At 46.0% G+C, this 15530-nt stretch overlaps 1 protein-coding gene across 3 annotated transcripts in view; it reads right to left on the bottom strand.

Annotated features, from left to right (window-relative positions):
- GPR160 (G protein-coupled receptor 160) overlaps window positions 1-14188 on the bottom strand; it is a 60697-nt gene extending 46509 nt beyond the window's left edge. For 2 of the 3 annotated variants that reach the window (XM_039236544.1, XM_039236546.1), the window contains exons 1-2: window positions 13985-14188; window positions 13199-13329 (exon numbers count right to left, since the gene is read on the bottom strand). The gene's annotated coding sequence lies outside the window, so the exon portion shown is untranslated. Of the gene's footprint in view, window positions 1-12769; window positions 12960-13198; window positions 13330-13984 lie in introns of all 3 variants that reach the window. The other variant, XM_039236545.1, reaches the window with a different exon arrangement.
- Between the last annotated feature and the right edge of the window lie 1342 nt (window positions 14189-15530).

Below are 15530 nucleotides of genomic sequence, written 5' to 3'. Positions count from 1 at the left end.
CAACTTCGGCTCAGGTCATGATCTCACTGTTTGCAAGTTTGAGCCCTGTGATGGGTTCTGTGCTGACAGTTTGGAGCCTAGAGCCTGCTTGGAATTCTGTGTCTCCCTCTCTCTCAGCCCCTCCCTTACTCATCCTCTCTCTCTCTCTCTCTCTCTCTCAAAAATAAATAAAACATTAAAAAAATTTTTAAAGAAAACTTATGTCCACACAAAAGACTGCTCAAATTGTCAAAATTTAGAAGCAACCAAAATGTCCTTGGATAAACCTTTATTATTCAATGCTTTAAAAACAAAGCAAAACAAAACTATCAAGCCACAAAAAGACATGGAGAAAACTTAAATGCATACTATTAAGTGAAAGAAGCCAATCTAAAAAGGCTACACACTATATGATTGCGAGTGCATGACATTCTGGAAAAGGCAGAACTATGGAGATCAGTGGTTGCCAGTAGACAGAGGAGGGAGCGAAGAACAGGTGGAACAGGATTTCCACCATCACTCTATAGAATAGTACATTTGTGAATACAGGTCTTTATGGATTTGTCCACACTCATAGAATATATACCCCCAAGAATTGAGTTGAATAGAAACTGTGGATTTGGGGTAATTAGTAATGTGTCAGTCTAGGTTCAGCAATGACAACAAATGTACCAGTCTGCTACAGGAATGCTGGTAACCGGGAAGGCTGTGCATGTGTGGAGGTATATGGGGAATCCCTGGGAAACTGTACCTTCTGCTCAAGTTTGCTATAAATCTAAAATCACTTTAAAAGATAAAGTCTGGTAAAAAAAAAAAAAAAAAAGGCTTGTAGGAAGTCAGAAAATATTTCTTAGATACCTAATTAAAAGCACAAACCATAAAAGGAAAAAATACAGGTAACAGATTTCATCAAAATTTAAATTTTTTTTCTTTAAAACATACCATTAATTGGGGTGCCTGGGTGGGTCAGTCAGTTAAGCATTGGACTTCAGCTCAGGTCATGATCTCATGGTTTGAGGGTTCAACCCTGCACTGGGATCTGTGCTGACAGCTCAGAGCCTGGAGCCTCCTTCAGATTCTGTGACTCCCCCTCTCTCTGCCCCTCCCATGCTCATGCTCTGTAGCTGTCTCTCAATAATAAAAATGTAAAAAATTTTTTAAAAAGGCACCATTAAGAAAATAAAAAGCTAAGTCATAAATTCAGAGAAAACATTTGCAAATCATATATCTGATAAAAGACTTTTTAAAAGACTTTAAAAACAACTGGATATTTTTATGAAATGTTTTAATTACTATTTAAAGTGTTTTGAAACTAAGATAATAATGACAACCCAATTTTTAAAGTGAGCAAAATATTTTTAAGAGAGAGAGAGAGCATGAGCAGGGGAGAGGGGCAGAGCAAGCAAGAGAGCGAGAGCGACAATTGTAAGCAGGTTCCACGCTCATCGATGACCTGACATGGTGTTGATCCCATGACCCTAGGATCATGACCTAATCTGTAACCAAAAGTCAGCCACTTAATCAACTGAGCCACTCAGGCACCTCAAAATGAGCAAAAGATTTAACTAAACATTTCACCACAGAAGATATATGAATGACTAACAAGCACATGGAAAGGTGCACAACATTAATAGTCATTAGGAAAATGTAAATTAAAACTGCAATGAGAGGAGTGCCTGGGTGGCTCAGTCACTTAAGTGTCTAACATTGGCTCAGGTCATGATCTCAAAGTCCATGAGTTCGAGCCCCGTGTTGGGCTCTATGCTGACAACTCAGAGCCTGGAGCCTGCTTCAGATTGTGTGTGTCTCTCTCTCTGCACCTCCCCTGCTCTTGGTCTCTCTCTAAGATAAATAAACATTGAAAAAAATTGTTAAAGACTGCAATGAGATATCACCACACATCCTTTAGATTGGCTATAATCTAAAGAACTAACAATACTAAGTGTTGATGAGAATGTAGAGAAATCAAAACCCTCCTACACGGACTCTAACATTGTACAGTCACTTCTAGAAAAAGTTTGGCAGTTTCTTAAAAGGTTAAACTGATCATATGTTCCAGTAATTACACTCCTAAGAATCTACCCAAGAAAAACAAAAACATAAGTCCAAACACCTGTGCATGATTTATAATGGCCAAAACTGAAAACAATTAAAATGTCCAGCAACTGATAAATGGATACACAAAATATGATACATCTGTGAAATTAAATACTATTCAACAATACAAAGGGACAAGCTATTAATAGATGTGGCAACATGGACAAACCTCAGGACTATGATGCTAAGTGGAAGAAGCCACAACAAAACTACATATTCTAGAATTCTATTTATAGGAAATATCCAGAAAAGGCAAGCCACAGAAAGAGTAATGGCTGTCCCGGCTTAGAGGAGGGGACTGACTGTAAACTGGCATGAAGAAACCTTGGGGGTGACAGAAATGTTCTAAAATTAGAATGTGGTAATGGATGTAAGTCTGTAAAAATAATAGAACTGTACACTTATGATAGATGGGTTTTATGGCATGTAAATTACACGTCACTAAAATGGTTTGTTTTAAAACCTTGTACAAGATTGTTCATAGCAGCTTTATTCATCATAATGGCCTCAAACTGGAAACAACCCAAATGGTCTTCCAAGGAGAATGGAAAAATAAATTGAGGTATACTTAAAAAATGGAATATTAGTTATTAATAAAAAACAAATTACTGAAACACACAACATGAGGAGAATGGAAAAATAAATTGAGGTATACTTAAAAAATGGAATATTAGTTATTAATAAAAAACAAATTACTGAAACACACAACATGAGGAGAATGGAAAAATAAATTGTGGTGTATTTAAAAATAGAATATTACTAATAAAAAACAAATTACTGAAAGACACAACATGCACTAATCTCAAAAACGTGTTGACAAAAGAAGCCAGTTTTGTTCTAATATATAACATAGTCCATCTACAAAAGACTATACTGTGTATTATGTTTCATTTATATGAAGTTCAAGAACAGGCAAAGCTCACTTATGGTGCTAAAAATCAGGACAGCAACTGCCTCTAGGGTAGGGAGATTGACTGCAAAGGGGCACAAGAGAACTTTCTGGAGCATGAAAATGTTCTGTATCTCGACAGGGTTGTTGTTTATATGGGTGCATACACTGATCAAAACACAACACTTAAGATCTGTACATTTTACTGTATGCATCTCAATAAACTTTTAAATGATTAAAAGTTACTTCTAAAACTCCATAAAAACCTTATTATTTAGACAAACTCTGAATCAATCAATGACACTTATCTTTCCAGAAGGTATGATATGTGTGTATCTATTTGGAAAGCATAACATATCAAATAGTTAATACAAATGAATGGCTACTGATTTAATACTCATTTTTAAATGTTTTAATTATGTCATACGATGCACACGTATAGATTCAACTTCTGTATGTTATGGGAACAGAATCAAACTCATTTATTCTTTGTATATTCACTCAAAATTCATTCACTCCAAAAATATTTATGGAGGACCAAAAATATTTTCCAGGCATCCAAGTTCAAACTGCAACTCAATTACAATGCTGATATTTCACTCTTTATGTCAGAATTCTAGTATACTTTTCAGAATGTTTGCTTAATGGGAGTTTCCTGGTCTGGTCATGGGAAGAAAAAGTGCCAGACAACCTAACAGTCTGAGGCTTAGGAGCAAAACCAAGTTTGGTGCCAGTCAAGTCCAGTAGATTCAGGGCTAGTAAGCGAGGTGGTCATTTCAGGCCTCCACTAACTACCGGTACACACACACACACACACACACCCCCTCCCCCACCACTGTAAGGTGGTCCTGGAGCTGCTCCCTGCTCAGCGGCATCTCTTACAACTCAGGACTCAGGCTAGGAGGAAGGCAATGCCAATGCCACAGGAAGCTACCACCCTTCCCGTACCTTCCCTTCCACTCTCTCAATCCCCCTTAGAGTCACAGCCTAGAGTTGGCTCCAAGGCAGGCCTGGAGGTGTGATGCTGAATGAGGCACAACCTCTGCTCGCTGGAGAGTCCGTCTACAGACCACACTAGACAGTGCGCAGGACGGCTCGGCGTCAGGGTACTTCCTACACTCCTGGTAGATTTAAAGAGTGTTTAAAATGTTCATGGCTTTTGACCCAGTATCTCCACTCCAGGGATTTATCCTAAGGAAATTATCAGAGTTGAAGGAAGGAAGTACTGTGCGAGCAGCTCAGTAGGGCATACTTATAATAGCCTACAGATCACTCTCCTCCCTCAAAAGAAAAAAAAAAACTTAAATGCCTAAAACAGGGAAGTAGACGGATGAATTATGATATCACACTATCTACAGCCATGAAAGACAAGCTCTGCAGCAAAGCGTATTGGAAAATGCTGACAATCTGATGTTAAAGGGTAGAAACAAGCTAAAAGTTGTATATTATCAGGGCTTCTCACAGGGGGGGCAAGTGGAATTCCCCCCGTTTCCCAGAGATTCTGCTGATCCCAGAATCTGTGTCACTGAGGGGAGTGAGCTCTTGTCCTCAGATAGTCTTAGGGTAGGGGGGATGGGAGGCTGAAAACCAGCGGGAGAGAGTACTATGCCAATACTGGGTGAATAGGAAAAATGTACGTATATACACAGGTCAGAGGTGATCAATGCCAGCCCCTGTGACCAGCAGGATCATGGCCTTGTAAACCAATACTTCTCAAACTTGAATGTGGGTTTTGTTTAAAAAAAAAAAAAAAAAAAAGGACCTGACTCAATGTCTGGCACAGGCCTGAGATTCTGCATTTCTAACAAGCTCACAGGTGATGTCCAGCCTACTGTCCACGGGCCAACCATGGACAAGCAAAGCTGTGGATGCACTCATCTGGCAGGACGGCCAAGCTACACCAACAGGGACTTTCTGGTTGGTCACAGGATGGGCGCATTTACTTTTTACATCCCCACGCCCCACACTTACTGGAGACTTCGGCAATGAAAATTCATTGCCCTTGTAATCAGAAAGAAAACTTCTTACTATTCAAAATCTGGGACTTGGTAATTATTCTTACAGAAGTCCATCCAAATAATGTGCAATGGAATCAAAAGGTTACAGCACCATCTCTACGCAGAACTCTTCTTAACACCAAACGTGTGAGGTTTTCCACACCAAGCAGATCTGACCCCACCCAGAGTTAGGGGAGGCCCCACAGGGTGAGGGCTCAGCCCCACAAGAAGGCTGCTTCCCACTTCAGATGCCAGCCACAAGGCCAGGTTGTCACCTACATGTGTACCAACTTAAAAATTGGGGGTGCCCACACCCCCTCCTTAGGCTCATTAACAACTCTTGGAACTCAGAGCAACACTTTACTATTACTGGTTTATCAGAAAGGATACAATTCAGGAACAGCGAAATGGAAGAGATGCACAGGGCAAGGTACAGGAAAAGGGTGCAAGGCTGTGCCCACTTGGGGCACATCACCCTCCCAGCATCCTGGTGTGATCACCAACCGGAAACTCTCCAAAAGCCATTACATAGGCACGATTGATTAAATAACTTGCCATTAGTGATGAAGATGATCTCCAGCCCCTTGGAGGTGAGGGCCGGGGGTGGGGAGGAGGTTGAAGGGAGCTGGGCGTTGCTGAAAGGTCCAGCCGTCTAATCACATGGTTGACTCCCCGGACAACCAGCCCCAGGAGCTGCCTCATTAGCATAAACTTGAGTAATGGAAAGGTGCTTATTCAAGATAACAAAAGTCATTCCTCTCCCCAGTCTCCCCAGGAGCTCTGTACCAGAACCGGGGATGAAGACCAAAAATATTTATTTATTATATCACAGAATCAAAGGTTTATGTACGTGCAACTTGGAATGATTTACAATACCAAAAAATAAGCAACCACCTAGTTCTCTAATATTAAGAGGATGGCTAAAAAAAAAAAAAAAAAAAGCCCGAGATAGCACACAATTATTACAGATGACATTTATAAACACACCAAAAAATGCAACAATAAATTTTAATCACCGTATGAGAACTTTGTTAAAAATGCTAACTTAGGGCGCCTGGGTGGCTTACTCGGTTAAGTGTCCGACTTTCGCTTAGGTCATGATCTCGCGGTTCGTGGGTTCGAGCCCCGCGTCGGGCTCTGTGCTGACTGCCAGCTCAGAGCCTGGAGCCTGTTTCAGATTCTGTGTCTCCCTCTCTCTCTGACCCTCCCCTGCTCACGCTGTCTCTCTCTCTCTCTATCCTAGAAATAAAAATATTTTTTTAATGCTAACATGAAATGAATTAAATGTTTATAAAATGTTAAAATCATTTTTAAAGCAAATAACAAAATGCAACAAAACTGGCAAGAAATATACCAAAATATTCATTCTGGTCTTTGAACAGTGGGGTAATAGATGATTTTTTTTTCCTTCCTCCTTTCCAGAATTAAAGAAAATTGAAAGGAAGGAGCTTGCCCATAATTAGGATAATGGATGCAAGGATACCAATGGAAAATGGAGGTGGCAGCAGAGAAAAACCCATTCAAGGGCTGGTTACGGGCGTGAGGGAGCATAAGTCAAGCTGACAGGCCGCAAACACCCCCTGCCCCCGTGGGACATGCGTGATACTCCTCCGGCACTCCTGGCTGCCCAAGAACAAAGGAAAGGGGGAAACAAATGGTTAACAGATGGAGATCATAGTCCTGCAGGACCTAAGTCTCCATCACCCCCTCCATACTGATGTGGGAAACAAAGGCAAAAGGAAATGGCAGATAGAACTAAATTTCCTCATAACCCGCAGCCCATTGACAAATACTTGAGGCTGGCAGAGTGAAATGTTTCTCCAGGAACTCCCACCTTCTCAATGCTAATGCTTTGCTGGATGGAAAAACCTTAGCTTGACAATGGCGAGGCCCCCAGTATCCTGGGACTTCTTTAGCATAGGAAAATCTCACTGGAAACGTCCCCGGACTTTACCTCCCCCAACTCCATAGTGTAAAACCAGCCTCTCCTCATGGTCCGAGGGCAGCTCTTTCTGCCCACGGGTCCTATCCTCGCACTTCAGTAAATCACCTTTTTGCACCAAAGAATTCTTTCGTGGTCATTGGCTCCAGACCCCATGAACCTCAGGTCACCCCAAAAATCTCATCATAGGAAGCAGGCTTGGGAGCCTATTAGTTGGGGGATGGGGTGGGGGCACTGAGGCTGTAAGAGGGCTCACGGGCTCACCCTGCTGGGAGTGGAATGAGAAATGAGAGAAGGCCAAAGGCAATGGGTTTAGCGGGGTCTGGACAAGGGGCAGGAGACCAACCGCCCACTACCTTTCTCCCTGCCCCCCAGCTCACACTTACACCAATAGGTCTGGGCAGAAGCTGTCAACAAGGGCAACCTCTACCTAGGTTGGTTGTGGGGGTGGGTGCTGGCCACCCCTCCATTCTGCCTCCCTGGACAGAATGGATGCTTTCTGCCTCCCAGGAACACCCCAACTATCAATCTCTCCCTTTCCCTCCCCCAGATGTCAGGCTCCTCAGGATTCCTTAAGGGTAGAGGGAATACAAACTCACGTTTACCTTCTCTAATAAAGCAAAAGGAATAGCTCGTTGCCATGTTCCCATTTCTGGGCTCGTTTCTGGCCCGAACCTCCCTTCATTTTTGTGCCTCTCCTGATAAGCAACAGAAGGCAATAAAAACAAATACAAACACAGAAACCTGCACCGCTGGTCGATGATCAAATTAGATAGCTCTTTTTTTAAACTACAAAACGCTATGTAAATGTTAGTTAATCGCCTCTTTATTACTTCTCCGAGTTAAAAGGTAAACCTGCTGGCGAGCCTGCTCTATGATTTCACTGCTAACAAGGAGCAAGTAGGACACAGTACTTCACTGTACCCAGCCAGGATGTCACAAAATTGTTGCTAACCTCTCACAACACTCCTATGAGGCACGCTTACCCCCAGCTGACAGGGGGGCGCCGCCGCAGGGTGCTCGGTCTGCCGCAAGCCCCCACAAAGCAGTGGCAGGGGTGAGTCTGGGACTCCTGCGTCCCCCTCTTCCACGCTGACATCAGCCTGACAACACAATAGAGTCCACACCCACACGGAACACCAGGAGGGTCCGTCTCTTTTTCAGAGTCTGTGCAGGTTGTAATTCCCCAACAACAGAGCCAAAGCTCGGGGTTCACAGCCACGGGCTCAGGCCTAGTTCTCTTCATCAACTGCAAAGCCGCGGCCACACCGGACACCCTGTTAGCGTCTGTCTCGGAGAACATTTCCCTTAGGCCACGAGGCCGCTGGGAAGGACAGCGCTTGGCTCACTCTGAAAACAGGGAGATCAGAGCTGGGAACCATCTCTACCCTATGTATCACCTGCCTTCTGAAACCATAGGGCAAGTCCTGCAAATAAAGGCAAAATTGAAGGAGGCAGGGCTCTAGCAACAACAGTAATAGCTGACCCGCCGTGAATCCTTGTTCTGTAACACCTGACGGGCCATGGAATACACACAGCCCTGCACGATGGGTATTATTATTTTACACAGGAGAAAACCGAGGCTCAGAGTTGTTTAAAAACAGTAGGTCAAGGACACACAGCAAGGTAGCAGAAGAACCGAAGATAATCCCAGTGATCTGGTGATAGTCCACACTCAGGATCGTACCGCCTCACCTCTGACTGGTGCAGCCAATAAGCAATCAACCCGCTTTCCCAACATCTGTTGGTCTCACCAGGGCCTTCATAATCACCTGAGGGAACAAGCACTCACAAACCTGGATCCGAGTTCTCCGGAAAGGATCCAATCAACCAGCTGTTGTAGCATTTCCCACACACCTCAGTCTCTAAACTTTCAACTAAACAAGACCTTCTACTTGCAGCTCTCTCCTTTCGTATCACGCTAGGGTAAGTACATGCCTATACAGATAGTTCTAGTAACAAATGCCTCAAAACACCACCTGACATGTCCTCAAAACCACTCCACAGGGTTCCATTTATGGTATTTTCTCTTCCTTTTCTACCCACCCCCTAACATCCCAGATCTATAAACGCTCACTATTCAGGGGAAAGAAACAAAGACCAAAACAGAAGCTTGGACTGTAACAAAACTCCAGATATATACAGAGGTGAGAACATCTGTTCCATGACCCTTTTTTTTTTTAAGGTTTTTTTTTTATTTATTTCTAGAGAGAGAGGGAGTCACAGACTGAAACAGGCTCCAGGCTCTGAGCTGGCAGTCAGCACAGAGCCCAACGCGGGGCTCGAACCCACGAACCGTGAGATCATGACCCAAGCGAAAGTCAGACGCTCAACCGACTAAGCCACCCAGGCGCCCCATGACCCTTAACTGAAAGTCTCAAGATGAGGAAATCAGGCCATCCTTCAACTTGCCTCACAGGTTCTCTCTCAAAGGCTGGGTTGTGGGCACCTCGGTTCCCCATTCCTGCAGAGGCTTCAGACAGGGCTATGGGTAAGCAGTGGGTAGGAGGGGACCTGTCACTGGCTGGGGATGGGGGGGGGGGGCGCCTTGCAAGTCCCGGGTACCCTCGGGGCGGCTGTGGAGAGCCAATGCACAAGGAGCTGGAGGATCATGTGGGTCCCAAGGTCAGGCTGCTTAAAGAGAGAGGGCTCTGTGGTGTGTATCCCCACAGAACACCTTGGGGCACAAGACCCACATCCCCATTCACAGAGAGCTAGTGGTCTGAGTATTGGGGGCACTCTTTTTCTCTGCTGTGTGTCGCCCACACATTCGGCACTCCATCTGTGTTGTACAGCAAGGGTAGGAAACTCGCAAGTTCTGTGTAATAAGCACAGCAGGCAGGGTGTGGGGGAAATGATAACATGCCGTGTATTTTTCTGACATAGAAACACTGCAGAGGAAACAAGACTCTTCATTCCCTCAAGTGAGTATATGCTTTCCCAATTTTTTTGGACAAGAGCCTCTCAACCGTTATCCCCTTCTGGACAGACACACAAAGCCTGCACGCTTCAGGAAGTAGCGGAGGCCAAGGGAACAGGGGCGCACAACTCTGCTCCAGAACTGCCTTTGGGAATTCCCGGGGGCAGAACATGTGAAATCTCCCAATTTTCTTTTTTTTTTTTTTAATTGTTTAATGTCTTTATTTTATTTTGAGAGACAGAGACAGAGAGCAAGCAGGGGAGGGGCACAGAGAGAGGGAGACACAGAATCGGAAACAGGCTCCAGGCTCTGAGCTAGCTGTCAGCACAGAGCCCGATGCGGGGCTCGAACCCACGGACTGTGAGATCATGACCTGAGCGGAAGTCGGACGCTTAACTGACTGAGCCACACAAGCGCCCCAGTGACATCTCCCAATTTTCAACACCGGTTCAGTTTTGTTTTGTTTTTTTGTTTTTACTTTCTGCTGGCAAACCATGTTGGTTGCATGCGGCCCAGGCAGTTGAATGTGGTGAAAAGGCAGTTTGCCTAGACTGACTAACCAACTCTTGGTGTGTAGCTCAGTCATCTGCAAAAGGCAGTGTGGACAGCATGGAGGCTGGAGAATCATGTAAATGATTTGAGTTTGAACCCTGGCTCTGCTTTTATTAGCTGCAAGACCTCAAATCCACTATTAACCTCACTTAGCTACAATTCCATCTGCAAAATGGTCTGATGGGAGATTTGTGAGAATTGAAAACACGTGTGGGTGAAGACAACCATGACCTCTTCATAAAGGTCAAATTTCCTTCCCCCATAACTCTAAAGAAACAACTTAGCCAAGTCTTAGCTTCTTCAGATTTCATTGCTTTCATCTGTTAGAAACGAGAATAATCCTCCAGCACCGAGGCTCTACCTCACAGGATGGGATGAAGCGGTGCAGATAAATGCAGGGTGCTTACAACTTAGAAAAGTATGATTGCCTTGACTGCCAACACCCTTTCCTCTCATTTCAAGGCCAACAAAGCAGCAATCTGCTTTCCTAATGTGTTTATCCCCTCTTCCATAACGTGCTGTGGGGAGAAAATGGAGTCACAGTTGTGATAATTCCCTAAAGCGGCTATTAGCAATCAACTCCCCAGGGTCCAATCCCACAATCCTTACACAGAGGCAAGGAAACATTAGGTCACTGCCTGGTCACTTAAGGGCCCAGCAAATCTGTTTTCTCTCTCCATGCTCTTGTTTTAGAGAACTGAGGCAGAAAATAAAGTCACTTAACAGCTGCAATGTTTCTTTTACTCACACAAAGAAAATTGAGCCACAGTCCAAACAACTTCACTGAAGTACCATTGCTCTGACATTTTCCAAACGTAAGGGGATTTTTGTCAATTCTCTTATTTTCCACACCCTCTGACAAAACTGGGACATGTGGCATTTCCTCAACTGACTGATTTAAAGCATCTTTACAACTTCTTTTACACTAGTGGGACTATACCAGCAAGAGAAAGAGAGAGAAAGAGAGAGACAGAACACAAAGTGGGGAGGGGCAGTGAGAGAGGGAGACACAGAATCTGAAGCAGGCTCCAGGCTCTGAGCTGTCAGCACAGAGCCTGATGCAGGGCTTGAACTCACAAACCGTGAGATCATAACCTGAGCCGAACTCAGACACCCAACCGACTGAGCTCCCCAGGTGCCCCAACACTTCAACTTTCAACTATTACAGATAGGTTTTCTCTTAAAAGCAAAGAGGCATTAAAATCAGTTCCACTGAAGCTACTAAGGAGTTTTATCTTTCAGGAGTATGCCTCTCCCCACCCCAAACTTTAAAAGCTCCCTCATGCAATTGCCACATTGCCAAATTACCAATCAAGTATGAGAGAATGAGCCAGTAATAATGATAAATCTAGAGAAAATAAATGACCAAGTTGGATGAATATATAGATATTACTCTCCCCACCCCACCGCCCATCCCTCTTCTTAAAAGCAAGCTTCTTGGAAAGGAAAAAGAACACTACAGAAGGTTTTACAAGTCATTTCTTTGCTAAATACATGTTACGATGCCTGACAAACAGGGCAAACAGGTGAAAATGACAATACAAACAGGAAAGATCTCTTTCAGGCAATAAGTAGATCTCCACTTACCTTGTGATTTGTTTTTATAACGAACACTTTTTACTGATGCATACTATGCTTCCAGAAGTATACACAAATCTTAAATGGATAAGGATTATATTTACTACTCTGAGTTCTGTTTCTTGAAGTATATAACTTGGAAAGGATTTGGGTAGCTCAGAAAAATTGCTAATACATTTTACACAACCTGTTTGTCTGGACACAACTCAACCCCCAGGCTTGCTAATACCTTTTGTATAAAAAGGGCTGACCCAGCATCCACCTGCATCAACTTGATCCCCTCAATTCTGTTGCACTCAGCAAACACCCTATGCCTTCTGAGCCAAATAAAGCAGCACCCCACGAGAGAGAAAAAGAAGTTTTATGGGTCTGAAGAGGCAGGTTTTACACCTGCTTTACAAAGAGTGAGGGTCTGTGGAAGGCCTTGAATCTAGAAAACACTAGCAGTGCCTTCCAAACCTACCGTCAGGAGAGAAAAAAAACAAAAAGAAAAGCTCCACTGGCAGTGGTGGTGGTGTCACTTTTAAAGGAAAATGCCAAACCTAGGAAAGTAGAGACAACAGAGTAAGGAATTCCATACCGCACCCGTCATCCCGCTTCAACGATTAACAACTCACAGCCAATCTGCTTTGGAGCTCCCCCTCACATTTCCACTAGCAGTGTTCCCCCAAAGTGGTTTATTTTGAAGCAAATCCTCCACCTGCATTTCAACTTCAGTATGTATTCCTAAATGTTTTTTTTTTTTTACAACCACAATCTTAAGACTATTACCCAAAATAACTGAACAAAACTAATATTTATTACAATCAACTAACCAGTACAAATTTCTTTCGCTGGCTCAACTTTTCATGAACTTCTCCCCTTCAAATCAGGATCCAGCCAGCGTTCGCACACACTGCACTGCTGTGTCACGTCTCTTCAACAGTGTTTAAACCTCATCCCCTTCCCCGTGATTCTCACAGCAGCCGCGCTGATCCCCAGTGGCAAATTCCCAATAACTCGACTCTGGGGATACCACACAGAGACTCCAGTCTTAGAGGTTTGTTAACAAAAGTCAGACACGTATATTAAGCAGTCGTTTTTGTAATTAAAGAAGTTTAAAAAAATAATAATCTGAAAAGCACAAGCGAAACGATTAGACTTGAAGCGATTAGCAATTCTCAAGGCCACTCAAGCACGCGCGTCCTTTGCAATTCTGATCCGTGAGAGTTTATTTCTGAGGTTTCAACATACCCCCACCTTACCCGAGTCTTTTGCAAACGGTGGGGCGGAGAGAGCCGGTTTCCTCCCAGCAGGACCTTCCTCAGCCGGCTGGGTCCCGGCGGTCGCCTCCGGAATTCAGGGGTTGGACCCAGCCGCCACCTCCCAGGGCCACCTGCCCAGGTGAGAAAAAGGGAGCTTCAGCTGACGAGTTACGGAGGGCAGGCCCAGGTCATCTAGAAAGAATTCTGAGCCAGCCAGGATAGAGGCACCAACCAAGACACCACGGTCTCGTAGAAGAAACAGCTCTGGAAAATCTTGGGGCTTAATCCCAGCACCCGCGCGCGGGGGCACGGTCCCCAACGCCGGAGGGAACGCGGAGTCCGCGCCAACGAACACACGTGCGTCTGTGTACGTGACTGATTACATCCACCTCTGGGTGCAGGGGAGGAAAATTACACCGACCTTTTCTACAACATCACCTGTTTTATGTTTAAAAGCTACCTCCACTGGAAACAGGGTGCGAGTGTCTGGCCAACACAGGCCACCAGAAACCATCCATCCACCGACCCCCGGACCCGAAACCCACTACAGACCGCCGGCGCGAAGGCTACGCGATAATCCCTAACCCGGGCGGTCAGGCTCGGGCGTCTGCAGCTTTCGGCCACGGGCCGTCCGCTCCACTCCAGGACCTAAGAGGTAAACCCCAGCCTCTGAGTCCCTAGAACAGAAATTCGCCTCCTTCCTCGACGCGCACAGCGTCCGGACCATTCCGGACCCCGGGGCGGGCAAGCAGCTGCGAACCTCGGGGCACCGGCCCCCGCACTCACCCGAAGTGCCGCGGCCCCCGGCTAGCGCTCCACGTTCCCAGCGCCGGGTGCCAGACCAGACACACACCTGCGGCCGGCCGCAGGTGACCGCCGGGAGAGGGGCTAGAGCTCCGAGCGCCCGCCCGCCCGGCTCCGCCCCTATTGCTCAAAGGAGGAGGGCGGGGGCGGAGAGCCGGACCCCTCGGCCCCGGCTGCGGCCCGCTAGCCGCCTGGTGCCAGGAAGTGCGGGCGTCCGCGGCCGGCTGCCTCTGAGCGCGCACCGCCCGTCGCGACCCCGGCGGGAGGCTGGCCGGAGGGGCGCCGCCTGCCGGCGGGGCGGCGACAAACGATGGAAGCCGCCACCCCGGATCCGTGGGAGAGGGGTAGAGGATGGGGAAAGCTAGAGCCTCCCGGCATTTAGTGAGACCCCCTGCCGTGTACCAGGCCTGAGATCCCAGCCCCAACCTAAGGAGCATCTGTGCCCCCGGTAGGGTGGGCAGGGCCATTGGCAGTTGTCTCCGGATGAAGGTCCATGCAGGGTGACAGAACCTGAAACATTCATGGCACTAAGCAAAGCCTGCAGCACTATGAAGTCAGTTTTATATGAAAATCCGCACATAGCACATTTGCAAGCAGCACAATTATACTGCTTGTCTTTTTTTTCATCAACCATGGTGCTAAAACGTTGTATTTATTCAACAACTATTTGTTGAACACCTACAACTTCCCAGTCGTCTGAACGTTTAAAATGGGGCACAATTTCCTCCCCCTTTTCATGCAGAACCTTTACCGAGGGGAGTTGCCTGGGCCTTTTTTAACCCCTCAGAAAGCCTGGACTGGCTGTGCAAGGAATCTAATAAACGCCCACCAGAGGGTGCAATAAGAACCGAGCGTTGGTAGAAGCGTTAAATGTGCGCTGCTGAGGACTTGCCCAGAGAATTCCTGAAGGCGAGAGGTGAGCTGGTGTAGTGAAGAACTACAGGATTCACCAGACTGTGAGGTGGTTCAGCCGCGATTCCACCGTGAGCAAAGCCAGAAGCCGAAAGCTGGGCAAGGGTGTGCACGTTCAGTTAGAGGAAAGGCATGTGAGTCAGTATAGCTGAGGAGGAGAGGACGTGAGCTGAGTTAGAGAGGGAGCGTGGGGGGCCAGATTATGTTCCTAGCAAAAATAACAGCCGCTATCTATGGAGTGCGTATAAAACAGGAGCTGGACACGCATCACTTCAAACTAGGCTCACACCAGCCCTACAAGGTACGGTTATTACTCATCCAAGAGGAAAATGAAGACTTGCTAGCGACGGGGCTGGGAAGAGGGGACTCTGAGGGGCTAGCCTCACTCTTACTGACACTTTCCAGGCTCATCCAGGAGGCTGAATTTGTCTTCAGATGCTCCCAGCATCCCCAAGTATCCTCGAGTGCCTACTGCTCTCTCTCCATCCCCAAAGCTTGAGTTAACAACTGCCCCAGACCTCGCCTGTCTAGAAAAGGTTCGGAGCACAGGACTGTGCACATCAGACCCCTTCCCAAGGGGAACCCTGTCTGAGGTCTATGGCGGGACTGAGACAGA

Source organism: Hyaena hyaena, unplaced genomic scaffold, assembly GCF_003009895.1.
Source record: "Hyaena hyaena isolate Hyena2069 unplaced genomic scaffold, ASM300989v1 scaffold_112, whole genome shotgun sequence".
In the NCBI taxonomy this organism is placed as follows: Eukaryota; Metazoa; Chordata; class Mammalia; order Carnivora; family Hyaenidae; genus Hyaena; species Hyaena hyaena.
The sequence above is the reverse complement of the archived record's forward strand: the minus strand, read 5'-3'. Positions and strand labels throughout refer to the sequence as shown.